We start from the raw sequence: 14,794 nt of genomic DNA, 5'->3' as shown, positions 1-14,794 counted from the left end.
AAGCAGTTAATTATTTTATTTGGAAGCAAGAGAGACGTAGTTCACAGCCAATCCACCCAGCACTATCTGCAGAGAATCAAAGCTATGTCACAGCCAATGGCTCTGCCAAATACCATTGGCCACATGCTCTCAGAACGCTGGGGCGGGGGGCTGTTCCTGGGAGGCTTGGCAGATCAGCTTTCACTCCCAACACAGCTGCCTACTAGCTGAAAGGCCAGGACAAGTCCCTCTGACCCAATCTGCTTCTTTATAAAATAGTAACTGAAAATTCTGACCCCAGAGTGCTGTGAGCTACAAATGGGAAAAAGGTGAGAAAAGCACCTAGAAAAGAACCTGCCACGGAAAAGGAACTTGATCAATGGTACTTTCCTTACCACATTTTTTAAACCTCCTTCACCCTGGAGAAAGGAGAACCATTATCAAAGGCTGACAGAAGACAGTCTCGTTCTCCCAGTACTCCATAAGTTGTCTACAGAACGGTTACCCAGGATCGAACTTGGAGACAGGTGACGATCTCTATTATTCTTTATTTAGGTGGCTACCACTGAAGAGACGCTTACTTCTAGCTCCTGCTGTCACCTCAACCAGAAAGCATCTCTTGGTACCTGCAGCCATGGTAGGAAATGCCAGGTACAGTTTTTGCGGCCATAACCTGGGTTATGGGCATGATCTCTGTGAGTCCCACATGGTCTAATACTAAATTATATGGGATTCAAATTAATCATATAGACAGTCACAAAACACCAGACTCTAAATATTATTTACCCAGCATCAAGCAGATGTTTGTTTCCAAAGCTACAATCTCCTCTAATTGGCTGACATTGTGCTGCATAAACACCAATGCAAGCTTATGTTCTCTAATGAATGACAAATGCCTAGAAGAATCCTCTGCGAATTGGCAGCCTCCCCCTCCAGCATGCAAATTACATGGAAATTCCATCAGTACATGCATATAAGCTGATCTGCACGACTGGCAGACTGGTGGATAAACACACCCATGGATTCATTGTCCAAATTCAATTTGGTGGGTTCATCTCTGCTTTTAGTGATCATTTGTTAAGTTACTCATCCAGCCAACATTTACTGCACAGCCATTCCACAATAGGCATTGTCTTGGGTTTTAGGAGTACAAAGAGGACTAAAAATATGGTCTCACTTCAAATAGTCCACAACGAAAGGGAGACATGACTGGTAAAGAAATAAAATTAACAATGTGAGAGGTGCAAAAATAGAATGTGGGCAAGCTTCTGTGGTCAGAGAGGAAATAAATCAACGCTACCTATAGGGGCTGGGGACAGCCTCCCAGATTTTCAAGGCACAACTCCGAGCAAGATCTTAAGAGTCAGCGAGACAAAGTGCAGAAAGGGAGGTCACAGTGAAGAGAGTAGCAAGGACATATGACAAAACATGTCGGGCTCTGGGGGCCGACAAGAGTTTGAACTTGCTGGAGCTCACACAGCAAGCAACTATCTGCTATTCTAGCTCCTTAAAAATGCGTGCCGACCACAAACCAGAAGTGACTCTTAATCTCACAGAACAAACTGAGGGCTGCTGGGGGGAGGGGGCGTCAGGAGAGGAGGGTGGGGTTATGGACATTGGGGAGGGTGTGTGCTATGGTGAGTGCTGTGAAGTGTGTAAACCTGGCGATTCACAGACCTGTACCCCTGGGGATAAAAATACATTACATGTTTATAAAAAAATTTAAAAATTTAATAAAAAAAAAAAAGGCGTGCCAACCACACAGCCCCTCTGAGGGGTAACATGGCCCTAGCTATTGAAATTTAAAATGTGCTTATCTTGTTTGTATAGCAGCAAAAGGAGCAAAAGTGCTCCTCTATAAGGGACTAGTTAAATATGGTACATACACATAAAGAAGTACGACACATACTAAATACCCTGTCAAAAGGCATGGGCATATGCCCCATAAACTTATAGAAGATTTACAGTTAGGGGAAGATCTCCAGAAAATACTGTCAAGTGAAAAAATCGTGAGATAAAAAAAGATAGGATGCCACCTTTTGTGTAAGAGAGAAGACAAAATAGGAATATCTATTCTTCTTTGCTTTACTGATAAAGAAACCCTAAAAGGACATATAAGAAACTAATATCTGTAAGCGTTGAGGGGGTTGCAGAACAGATTAGAAAAGAGCTGGGGGTGAGATTCTGCAATGCAGACCTTGTAGATCTTCCCCTGCCCCCTGAATCGCATAAATGCATCATCTCTGAAAAAGTAAGACCAGGGGTGGGGTGCCTGGGTAGCTCAGCGGGTAAAACATCCAACTCATAATTTCAGCTCCAGTCATGATCTCAGGGTCTGGAGATCAAGCCCCACATTGGGCTCCGTGCTCAGGAGGGAGTTCACTTGAGAGATTCTCTCCCTCTGCCCCTACCCCATCCCGTCTCTCAAATAAATAAATCTTTAAAAAAAAAAAGAAAAAAAAGTAGGACCAAATTTTAAAATGTATCTGCCTCATGACCCACTAATTCTAGTCTTGACATCAATTACAATCACTTACACATGTGCCTAAGGATATTTGTTATAGTACAATTTTTGTGCAAAAAAAAAAAAAAAAGAAAGAAAAAAGAAACAACAAAAATGTCCATTAATAAAATCATAGAATAAACAAGTATGTTCATACTTAAGAATATCAGGCAGCAGTTAAAACTGTGAAGTAGATCTTTCTACCCACAGGGACAAATCCAAGACTCCCAGAAGGATAGGACACTGTTACTGTAACACACACAACCCAGGTAACACCGTGCTAAGTTGAAATAATTCACACCTGTTACCAGTGCTTACTTGCGGACATGGTCTAGAGCAGTAGTCGGTGATCATCTTCTATAAAAAGCCAGACAGTCAATGTTTTAGGTTTTTCAGGCCTTACGGTCTCTGTTGTGCCTAATCGCATATGGCAAAAACAGCCACAGACAATATATAAATGAATAAGCTGTGTTCCAATAAAACTTTATTTCAAAAACAGAGAGAGAGCCAGATTGGGACTGCAGGCTGTAGTTTGCCAACTACTGGTTGAAAGAACCAAGACAGGAGGTGTTGATTAAAAACTCTTTAATTTTTTTTTAACAGAGAGAATCAAGTATCTCTTCCTTATTTAATTAAAGTTAACTAAAAATAACACCGTATATTAGTCTGCTTGGGCTTCATAACAAAATACCATAGACTGGGTGGACTGAATAATAAGCATTTATTTTCTAATGGTTCTGGAGGCTAGAAGTCCAAGATCAAGGTGCCAAGGGTGGTTTCTGGTGAGGGCTGTCTTCCTGGCTTATAGGCTGCTGCCCTCAGTCTGTGTCTTCCCATGTTTTTCCTCTGTGTACATGGAGGCAAAAAGAGCACTCTGGTGTCTTTTCCTCTTCTTACAAGGATATCAGTCCTACTAGATCACGGATCCATCCTTATGATGTCACGTAATCCTAGCCACCTCCCTAAAGGCGCTACCTACAGTCACATTGGGGGTCAGGCCTTCAACACGTGAATTTTAAGGAGACACAATTCAGTCTGTAACAGTGGGTCAGGACTTGTGCTCTATAATAACAAGACACACAGGTTCCTCCTCCCAGAATCCAAAAGAAATAATCAAGATCATGATGGTTCTTAACATCAGAAGGCCCAGCCAGGGATTCTTCCTTCCCTAACCCTCTCTCTTCCTTCTCCTGGAAAGAATGTTCCCTTCTACAAGGCAGTGCTGCTCTCCTGCCTGGGTAGGAAGTCTTCAGCAACCCCTCCACCCCTCACTGACACTGCCGGCCTGCCTCTCTCTCTCGGGAATCCTCCTACCTGTCAAGAGGTGCTAGAAAGGCATACGTTGAGAAAACCATATAATATATCCAGATCGCCTTTGGGATTTATGTCTATATTATGTCTGTATCTTCCCATATTTATCTATCTAAAACAATCTATTGAGAGAAATTATAAGGAATTGGCTTACGCAATTATAAAGGCTGAGAAGTCCAGACCCAGGAGAGCCAATGGTATAGTTGCAGTTGGAGTCTGAGTTCAAATGCAAGAGAAGACCAACGTCTCATCTCAAAGACAGGCAGAGAGAATTCTTTCTTATCCATCCTTTTAGTTTCCTCAGGCCTTCAACTGATTGGATGAGGCCCACCACACCCAGGAGAACAATGTTACTCAGTCTACCAAATCAAGTATTAATCTCATCCAGCAAATCCCTCACAGACACACCCAGAAATAATGTTTAACCAAATGTTTGACACCTTGTGGCCCAGACAAACTGACATGTAAAATTAACCACCACAGCCAGTGACTAGAAACAACTCAAATGTCCACCAGTAGAAGACTGGTTAAATAAATTATGGGACAGCCAGAGAAGTGGACACTGTACAACTGTACATTTTAAAAAGGTAAGAAAAAAGAATGAACTTCTCTAAATACTGTCATGGAAAGATCAAAAGTGGAAAAAGCAAAATGCAGAATACATGTGTAATAGGATACATCTGAGGAGAAAATGAGAAAAAACTAGCACTTATATTTGTATTTTTTTATATATATATGTAAAGAACCTCTAGAAGGAGTACTAAGAAACCACATTGCTTTCCTATGAAGACAGGAACTAGGCACATACAAGGCAAAGAAGGGAGGGAGAATTTTGGCAGATTCTCCATACTGTCTGGATTTTAACTGTGAAAATGTAGTACCTGTCCAAAAAAGATTTTAAATAACTGATGACGGGAAAAACAACTGTTGGGCATCTCCGAAGGTCCAGTCTGGAAGTCCCCAGTACACATCCAGCCAGTAGTGAAAGCCATGAAGAAAATGAGGTTGTCCCGGCAAATATGGAGAGAAGGAAATAATGTGGAAGTCAGACCCTGGGGAACACCGACATTTTGAGGGGTGGGGGGGGGCGCGAGGAGACTGTGCAGGAGCAGACAGAAGGGCGGAGTACAGAAGAGTCTCAGAGGGTATGTAACGGTCTCGCGGCGACAAGCAGTGTAAAGTACAGACAAGCATTCAGCGGTCGCGTCATTTCTGGGATGATATATTTAACCAGAGAGTCTGTATTGTGTTTGCACTTTCTGTAGGAAATAGATCATGTAGTTACATCTCTTCCCTGGAATTTCTTTAGCTGCTGTCAGTGCAACCTGATTTGAGATGTAAATAAACTGCGGAGATAATGCCGGGATCTCGGCAGACTCTGTTCTGCCGCCCGCCCAGGATGAGGGCGGTGATGGATGGTGCCAGGGCCACTGCATAATCTTGTCTGTTCTAATACTCGATTATCGGGTCCCTCATCTTCCCCAGAACCCAACTCAACACATTAAAACCTCTTTGTTCCTTCCACAATGCTAGTATCTCCCTCGCATCTCCAGCCTCCTTTAATATGTTTCATTATTGAAATGAACACAGAAAACCAATTACCCGGGTGGCAGCAGGAGTTGGTCATGTGCCCACCCAGCCGCTCCGGGAACCTGATTCCCGTTGAGATAAACGAGAACCCCCGTGCACAGCCAAGTGCTCACCTCTCCTCAGGCTCCTGGGAGCCGCCCCGACACAGCCACGGGGCTTCAGACATTCCTGTTCAGCTAGTTCAGTGCGTGTTCGTTGTCACCAGATGCTATGGGAGGGCGTGGCGCGACCGAAGTGCGGGGCCACGCAGCTCTGCAGCCAAAGCCGTTGTTAGCACAGTGAGGGCAGAGACTCTCAGAACACCCGAGTTCAAATCCAGGCTCGGCCAACAAAGCTGTCTGGCTTGGGCAGATTCTTAACTTCTCAGGGCCATGGATCCTCATTTGTGAAATGTAAATAATAATAGTACCCACCCGGGCGCCTCTGTGGCTCTGACGGTGAGGCATCTACCTTCTGCTCAGGTCATGGTCCCAAGGTCCTGGGATGGAGCCCCATGGCGTCGGGCCCCCTGCTCACTGGGGAGTCTGCTTCTCCCTCTGACCCTCCTCCCTCCCATGCTCCCTCTCACATTCTCTCAAATAAGTAAAATCTTTAGAAAAAAGAAATAGTACCTCCCTGTTATGGGTCGAATTGTGCCTTCCAAAAAGTTGAGAGTCCTGACCCCCAATACCTGTGACTTTATTTGGAAACAGGATCTTGGCAGATAGAATCAAATTAAGCCTCCTGGATTAGGGTAGCATCTCAGTGGGGTGACCAGTGTCCCTGTGAGGAGACAGATTTGGAGCCACAGAAAACACATGAAAAATTATGCCACGTGATGGCAGGGGCAGAAATGGGAGTGATGCAGCTCCAAGGTGGGGAGCAAGGGCAGTCACCGGACGCAGAAAGAGGCGGGGAAGGATTCTCCCTGAGAGGCTTCAGAGGGAGCACAGCCTAGCCAACTGCTTGATTTTAGACTTCTAGCCTCCAGAACTAAGAGAAAATAAACATCTGTTATTTTTAAGCCACCCAGTTTGTGGCCACTTGTTACAGCAGCCACAGGGAACTCATACACCTCCTCAAAGGGTTGGTATGAGGATTAATTAATTATACATGCAAAATGCTTAGGAGAGTGTCTAACACCTAGTGAGTCATACAGCAGTGCAGCATTATTGTTATTACCAATTATTATTATTATTATTATTGTGGTAGTCTAGTCCCATAAGCAGGCAAGCGTCCCTCAACACGTCAAATATCAGCTGACAAACAGATTGGGGGCCTCCCACTTTCACAGAAACCTAGAGCTTGTGGTTGGTAAGCAAGTCCTCAGGCTACCTCTGGAGCAGGTGAAGAGCCCAGCTTCATCCATGTACTCTCTGAGCCACCTTTGCAGGGGTACTGTGACCGGAAGGACGCCCAGGGCATTTGCATAGGCTGACACCGTGCCAAAGATTAGGCTGGTTTCTGCTATACTGAATCACTCTGGTGGAAGAACCAGTTCCTCACTCAAGGTTACTGAGGCATGGGAGCACTGTGGCTAAGCACATCGATCTTGGAGCCAGACTACATGGTTCAAATCCCAACCCCTCCCTTACCAGCTCTGTGATCTCTGACAATTCATTAACCCCTCTGAAACTCAGTTTCCTTATCTGTAAAATGGGCAAAAGCTAGCAAGAAGTATATGATAACATACAGGTGAATAATCTAGAGAAGGTGGGGAAAGAGGCAGTTTGTTCGGAACCAACACAGCCTCTCCTTCTCCCACATGCACACATCCCCTGACCCGGTGGCACATCTCAGGGCATCCCTATAGCCTAATATAATCATCCGTTCTTTGTTGGTCTCTCCAGATAGCCTAAGCTCCTTCACGACAGAGGGTGAGTGTTTTTGGAGCATCCCCAATATACAGAGTCATGACCAAGAACACATACTGAACAAAGTCTCTCAATCCTAAGGCATTTACACCCTGGCTTTACGATTTCTCCTCTACTTACTCCCTGAATTCTTATTTTAACAGTAAGTTCCTTTCACTCAAGGTCAACTAACTGCAGGCCTAATTCGACCACATCCCTTCGTGTACTAGCCTACAACAACAGAATCAAGTAGTCTGCAGTAGGGACCATGTGACCCACACCATGTGACCCACAAGACTGAAGATATTCACTATCTGGCCCTTTATAGAAAAAGTCTGTCAGCTCCTGTTTTCCATCAATTTCTCGCTTTTCACTTAAGTGTATTTTTTTTTTAAGACTTTATTTATTTATTTGACAGAGAGAGAGAGATCTCAAGTAGGCGGAGAGGCAGGCAGAGGGAGAGGGGGATGCAGGCTCCCCACCGGGCAGAGAGCTCGATCCCAGGACCCTGGGACCATGACCCAAGCTGCAGGCAGAGGCTTAACCCACTGAGCCACCCAGGCACCCCATCATTTAAGTGTATTTTTAAATAGGAAACTTCCTATAACTAATGTGACTGGAAACCAGTACCTCTTGCCAAACATGGAAGGCAGCCATCAAGTCAATACAGTACTACTGAAATAAAGCACAGACCAGCTACAAGAACTTACCAGGCCTCAGGAAGCCAGGCTGCAGGGTACAAAGCAGAGGCCTCTGCCGGAGATGCCAGGACGGCCGGTAGAAGCTGGAGGCAGGCTACTCTGCAGGAACAAATGCAGAAAGGAAAAAGGAAAGTGTGAGTACCGGATCTTGAAGGACAGCCACACAGCAGTGTGGGAAGGAGGAAGACTATGCCAATAAAGGACTCAAAGAAGAAATCCTCGGGGTGGAAAAGGAACCAGAATTTCTAAGAGCAGGAGCTCCGAGGACACACAGCCAGAGGGGCCACTTAGAAAGGCAGCAAAGTCAGGTGCCTGGGTGGCTCAGTGGATTAAAGCCTCTGCCTTCAGCTCAGGTCATGATCCCAGATTGAGCCCCACATTGGGCTCTCTGCTCAGCAGGGAGCCTGCTTCTTCCTTTCTCTGCCTGCCTCTCTGCCTTCTTGTGATCTGTCTGTCAAATAAATAAAAAATCTTAAAAAAAAAAAAAAAAAGGCAGCAAAGTCTCCTCACAGGATTGAGAAAAAATATATATATATATTTTTTCAACATCTCAAAGTAGTAAGCATAACTTATAAACCAGATTAGAAAAGAACATCTCAGCATATTTATAATGAAAACAGCTGATGCTAATGAGCACAATAACATTTAAATAGAAATCTGTTTACCTTCGGGAGATTCATGTAGAACTTCGCTGCTGTACTGACTGATTTAAGGACCAAGGACTGATTTAAGGACCAGGGACAGGGCTGATGAACCCTCCTGAGTTTTCTGGATTAAAAGCGTAGCTGGCTGAGGTGCAGAGGCGTACTGAGAACCTTGGAGCCTAACCAACCAGTGACTGGGCGTCATCAGAACCAGGTGGCGAAGAGGTCGCAGCACCCAACCTGGCCATATGCTTCCAGTTCTTTCTGTTATGAGCACCACAGACTCCTTGAAAAAGCTGAAAAATCTAGGCCCCTCCTCCCAGAAAACGACACAGAAATACATACACCAAAACTTTTGCATTTACATTCTTTTTCTATGTTGGAAATGTATTTCCTACACATGAAGAAAAATTAAAAGCAATCTTTAAAAAAAAAAAAAAAAGCCTTGGCCTCATTTTTTATAACACGTTAAGATTCAAGGTCTATTTGAGTGGTAGAGGGAATAGATCTAAAATAAAACAAAAAAAATTTCAATTCTTCTCAAAATCTCATTTTAATGAGATTTCTGCAATTTCTTGGCCTGAATAAAAGTTGTAATTGTGGAGTGGTCTTTGGCATGAAAATCAAATTGTCTTCAAATTTTCATTTAAGGGAGACCTGTTGGTTAAGCATCTGCCTTCAGTTCAGGTCATGATCCCAGGGTCCAGGGATGAAGTCCCACATTGGGCTCCTTGCTCAGCGGGAAGCCTGCTTCTCCCTCTGCCTGCTGCTCCCCCTGCTTGTGTGCTCTCTCTCCCTGACAAATAAATAATCTTTTAAAAAATGTTTTTTTCATTTAAATGGTACCTGCATAGACAAAAACCCTGAACCCCAGAAACACACAGGAAACGAAAAAAATTAATAATCCTATTACTCACTTGGCTAACTTAGAGTGGGGTTGTGTCAATAAATACCAAATTCTCCAAAATATTTTTAACATTCAATTTACATCAATTTTTTTTCTCTCATCCTTAAGTTAATGAGGCTAGGTGGATGAGAGAAGTCCTTATGAATCATGATCTCAGGGTCCTGGGATCGAGCCCCGCATCGGGCTCTCTGCTCAGCGGGGAGCCTGCTTCCTCCTCTCTCTCTGCCTGCCTCTCTGCCTACTTGTGATCTCTGTCTGTCAAATAGATAAAATCTTTAAAAAGAAATTTTTTTGAAGATGGTCTGAGTAACTCCTGTTAACCTTAAAAATAAAATGGCCAGTTCTTTTACCAGCAAAAATGGGTTTATCTGGGAATAGCAGAGAACTGCAATTTAGGACAAGCACTGGCAAAACCGCAGGCAAGTCTGGAGAACAAAGAAAAGAAGTGTTCTTTTAAAGGGGAAAGGGGGATTTAGGGGAGGCTGTTCTGAACTAAAAGTCCCCTGGAGTAAACTGGGAGTTTGAAGTGGAGTCGCCTCTTTTTGTCCGGGCTGTCGCCAGGGAAGGAGGAAAGCCTTTCTTCCTCCTGCCGCAGTCGGGTAGCAGGCAGCAGCTAAGGTAGGAGCCCCTGTAAGCCGGGACTCCTCCGTTGGCTTTGCAGCTGACTGGTGCTGGCCATGACCGCTCCCTCTGCCAGCCTCCCGCCTCCAACCTAAACAGAGTTTCCTTTTATTAATTTTCACATCCTCCCCTCCCTTTGATGGAGAACTCTGAAAAGCACTGCTGACCAAGAGTCACATTTTCCACGTTCAGTGGTTTTGTCCCTCAGCACCGAGGAGGACCTTTCCTGGTTCTCACGTCCTACATTGGAGGGAGCATGCAACAGCAGTTGGAAACTACATAAGGCCATGTTTGAGTACTAAGGAAGCTTAGGAGGGAGAAACTCTCAGGCCCTTCCCATCTGTCATCCAAGACTGGTAAGCCTTGGAGATCATTTCAAGGTGTTGAGCTAGCATCACCTTATTGGGTACATCATTTTTTTTTTTAAGTTTGAAAGGCAACAAAATACAAAACTTCAAAAAAGTATACAACAGAAAAAGTAACATGACCATTCCAAATTGTAAGATGGTTCTAAATCAGGACTCTGGTCTGAAAGTAGGCAACCAAACTACTTATCGGGACTTACTCCAACCTCAGGAAGAATGGTTCTCCCTATGGAGGCAAATCTGGACTCGTGTATGCCTCCCAGAGGTCTCCACCTAGAGCGGCCGTAAGAGAAGAGTGGCCACCTCGGGAGCACCCTGAAAGAAAGAATAGACCGGGTGCATCTGGGAAGATGCAGTGCAAGTTTAAACAGGAAGCAATCGCTGATGAACTTTCTACGAAACAGTACAACTTCGAAGACATCTTTAAATAGTACTGTTACCCCAAAAGAACTATTTATACCAAGTATTATTCAAAATAGTCTGTAAAGTTATAAATTCAAAAATCATGACTGTGGATGAGAATGCCAAGTTGGTAAATAGTTCAGATGACTTTCGTGGATTCTGGAACCTTCTAACCCTTCAGGAAAAACATGTGAAAGAAGAATTTGTCCTGGTTTCAAGATGAGGCTATTCCCTAAAGACTGCAATAAAAAAAAAGGAGGTTTCTCCCTTTCACCAGAGCTTGGGAAATGCAGACAAGGGCATTATCTTTCCACAAAAGAAAGGAAACACCAGTGAGAAAAGATACATAGGTCTCTTCTGACATCTTGGAAAAGCTGTCACACATCGCCTGCCTCAATTCTGGGAAATCTTAACTTTCAGGTCACCAGATGGTGTGCGGGTCCAGTCAGGGGTGGGTGCTCTCTTTAGATATTTCATGTGACTCCAAGAGTTTGTTCCCTCCAGTTTGGTGGCACAAAGCACTTCCTGATAAGGGCTTTTCATCAAGGCTAAAATCTGGGGGGAGGGGGGGTCTTTTCTAATAGATGAAATCTCTCGGTAGCAAGAAGGAATGCCTAAGGTCACTGTCTCCTGGAAGCACACGGTGAAAAATTGCTCCACCAAAGTATGGCTATTTTAATAGAAGCAATAAGGCCTTTATGATACTGAAACGTAAGTCTTTTCATCAGCTATGTGTCAAAGGAGAGAGGGGCCAAGTACATCAGTCGCCCTGTGACTATCTCAAAGGGTGAGAGTGAGTTCCAAATGGGGTGGATCTGAGATTAGAAGGACGATTACAGTGCTTTCACCCAAAATATCTGGAGGGTCTCTACACATTTTGCCAGTTGAATCTCACGGAGCCATCAGTGTGTTTGAGTAACCCTGAGGATAGAGGATAGTGTGCACAATGGAAGTGTTGTAAAACCAGCCAAAACAGCACAGACTTGTTGAAACACCTGACCAACAAAATGGATTCTCCAGTCCCTATGAAGTTCAGGAGAAGTTCCTCAGGTAGGTATAATCTTTTCTAATGGAATTTTGGCTACAGACAAATTGGCCTATCTACAAGGGAAAGCTTTGGTCCACTAAGAAAACATGCAAACTATGACTAAAACATATTTATATCCATGAGACAGGGAAGCTATATGAAATCTATACGAAAAGGTTTCCCCGGATTATATTTGGGACAGGTGGGGAAAGTAAGGCAGGCACTTTTTGCAGCCTTATTAATATTTCCCCATCAACCCTGGTTCCAAAATGCTAGCATTCTGTCAGTAGACCAATGGTTTAATGCACACAGAGTGGTGAATAATGGGAATTTTAGAATTTCTTACAGGAATGGATGGTTACTTGGTCCAAACCAGAGTTCTCTCTTTTTATTGAGCCAATGATTATTAGATTTCCAATACTGTTTTTCCCTCTCTAGGGACAATAGTTGGGTATCTCTAGTCAGTTTTTCCAAATTATCATCTGAAAGAACATCCCTTTGGAGCATGACAGAGGTTTGGCTACACATTTCCTTGGCAGAAATGTTATAGGCAGAAATCTCAGGAAGGTGGTTTACTCTGCCTCCAAGGACTGGAGTCTAGAATACCCAGGAACCTGCAAAAGTATGGCATCTAATAAATTTTAGACACAGGAGCCCTATTTTTTTTTTTTTTTTTTTGAGAGACCAAGCAAAAGCACAAGCAGGGGTGGAGGGGCAGAGAGAGTGGAAGAGAGAATCTCAATCAGGCAGGGTCTATGCTCATCGTGGAACCCTACACAGGGCTCAATCTCAGGACCCCGAGATTATGACCTGATCATTGATTCCTATTATGGAATCAAGAATTGGACGTCTGCGGGGCGCCTGGGTGGCTCAGTGGGTTAAGCCTCTGCCTTCGGTTCAGGTCATGATCTCAAGGTCCTGGGATCAAACCCCACTTCGGGCTCTCTGCTCAGCGGGGAGCCTGCTCCCCCCCCCACTCCCACCCCCCGCCTGCCTCTCTGCCTACTTGTGATCTCTGTCAAATAAATAAATAAAATCTTAAAAAAAAAAATTGTATGTTTAACTGACTAAGCCACCCAGGTGCCCCCTTAGGAGCCATTTCAAATTTTATACCACTTGGAGGTAAGGAAACCTTGTTGCTTCCATAATATTCCAAAGTATGAACTACCCCAAAAGCATACCAGCTATTGGTATAAATACTTAGGGTCTTCTTGGCTAAAGTACATGCCAGAGTAAGGGCTGAAGTCTCAAAAGATGAAGCTGCCATCTCAATGACTTCAAAGAGATGCAAAAACATACTCAGCATATTTACCATTTTCACCATTTAAATAAGAACCATCAGTATACCATGAAAAATCTGCTTTGGTTTGAGGAGTTTCCTGTGAATTTCCACAGGGAGTGAAAAGGTAATCTGTCAGGAGTTAAGCAGTCATGAAGGGTTTCATCTTTGTGGAAATGTAGTGGTTGTTTCAAGATCAAATGCCCTAAGTATAGAACCTGAGTTTGAGTAAACTGCAATTTTTCTTTGGAAACTTTGTGTCCCTTTAAGGCCAAAAGTTGCAATAGGTGAATAATGTTTCCTGTGAAGAGGTTTCAGAAGGGGAGCAGAGAAGCAAATCATCTGCATATTTTAACAAAGTAGAGCCTGCAGAAAACTTTCTATCAACCAAATCAGCTTTTAAATGTTTGTGAGAAGTAAAGACTCTGTGAAACCCCCAGGCATTACTGTCCAGGTGCATTTCTGTTCCTACCAAGTGAAAGCAAAAAGATATTGGCTATCCTTATCAACAGGAATACTAAAAATGCACTGCACATATCATCTGCAATGAAAAATTTGCTTTCGGTGGGACTGGATGTCAGCAACATATAGGGGTTAGGAAAACAGGGTGTCGAGGGATAAAATGTTTATTGCTAGTAGGTCCAAGACAAACCTCCATCTTCAGCCACTGGATTTTCTCACAGGTAAAATGGGGTGTTTACAGGGACTACTAGTGCGGGGGATAATGAGACCTTGAGATTTGTAATCTATATTGGCTCACTGTTTTGGAGGACTTCCTTACAGACTATTGATTCATTCTGAGAAGAGGTTTTGAGGGATCTGCCTGAATCCCGCTGGGCGCTGCATAGTAGATTCTGCCCAGAAAGAAGATGGCAGCTGATCCAACAGGAATCAATGATCAGGGTCCCCAGACTCAGCTACAGGGCAACATCAGAGATGGAAGCAAGAAAAGATGTCAAAGGGCCATTTAATTCCCCTGGTTGGCTATTTTGGTTACTACGGTTAAATTCCAAAATTAGTTTCCTCTTTTGAGAGGAAGAAATTATGACAAGAGACTTTTCTAAGAAGTCTTGGCCTAATAAATGAATAGGACCTGAGAACTAAGGAGAAAAGGGTGCCTCTCTCTCAAAGGACCTAGACTAAAGGGAATAGGTTCAGAGACAGGAACCTGTTGAGGTTTACCAGAGACCCCCAGTATTTGAACTGTCTTAGCATCCTGAGGCAGGAGCTGCTTTACGACAATGGGGTTGGGCACTGAGAGGGTAGCTCCAGCCTAACCAGGGACACAGGCAGATTCATTCTAAATGTTCTCTCCACAACAAGGAATAGGACTGGGAAGTTCCTTGGAGCCCACCATTGGGAACTGAGGGGACACCGGAAAGACTGAGCAGAGGGCAGAAGGTGCCTGGGATGCTCAAATATGTAACATCTTGTGCCAGTGCCCTGGCTCTTTGCAGTAACAAGAGAAACTAGAAGGGTTTTGGTTTTGTTTAGGGGCCCTCACCTGCTGGAGTTGAAAAATTTGAGGATTTTCGCAGTCTTTTAGTGGACTCATCTAGGGTATGAGCAAGCAGGTTTGCCAAATTAACTAAATCTGAACTGCCCGAAATTTCCCATTCCATCCTGGTCCTTT

At 44.0% G+C, this 14,794-nt stretch overlaps 1 protein-coding gene across 1 annotated transcript in view; it reads right to left on the bottom strand.

Moving 5' to 3' along the window:
* LOC116581439 overlaps positions 1-14,794 on the bottom strand; it is a 152,982-nt gene that overhangs the window by 135,974 nt on the left and 2,214 nt on the right. The window contains exon 2 of the mRNA XM_032328620.1: positions 7,926-8,015. The gene's annotated coding sequence lies outside the window, so the exon portion shown is untranslated. The remainder of the gene's footprint in view (positions 1-7,925; positions 8,016-14,794) is intronic.

The sequence above is a fragment of the Mustela erminea genome, chromosome 20 (genome assembly GCF_009829155.1).
Source record: "Mustela erminea isolate mMusErm1 chromosome 20, mMusErm1.Pri, whole genome shotgun sequence".
Classification (NCBI taxonomy): domain Eukaryota; kingdom Metazoa; phylum Chordata; class Mammalia; order Carnivora; family Mustelidae; genus Mustela; species Mustela erminea.
This window is presented reverse-complemented; position numbering and strand designations above follow the sequence as displayed.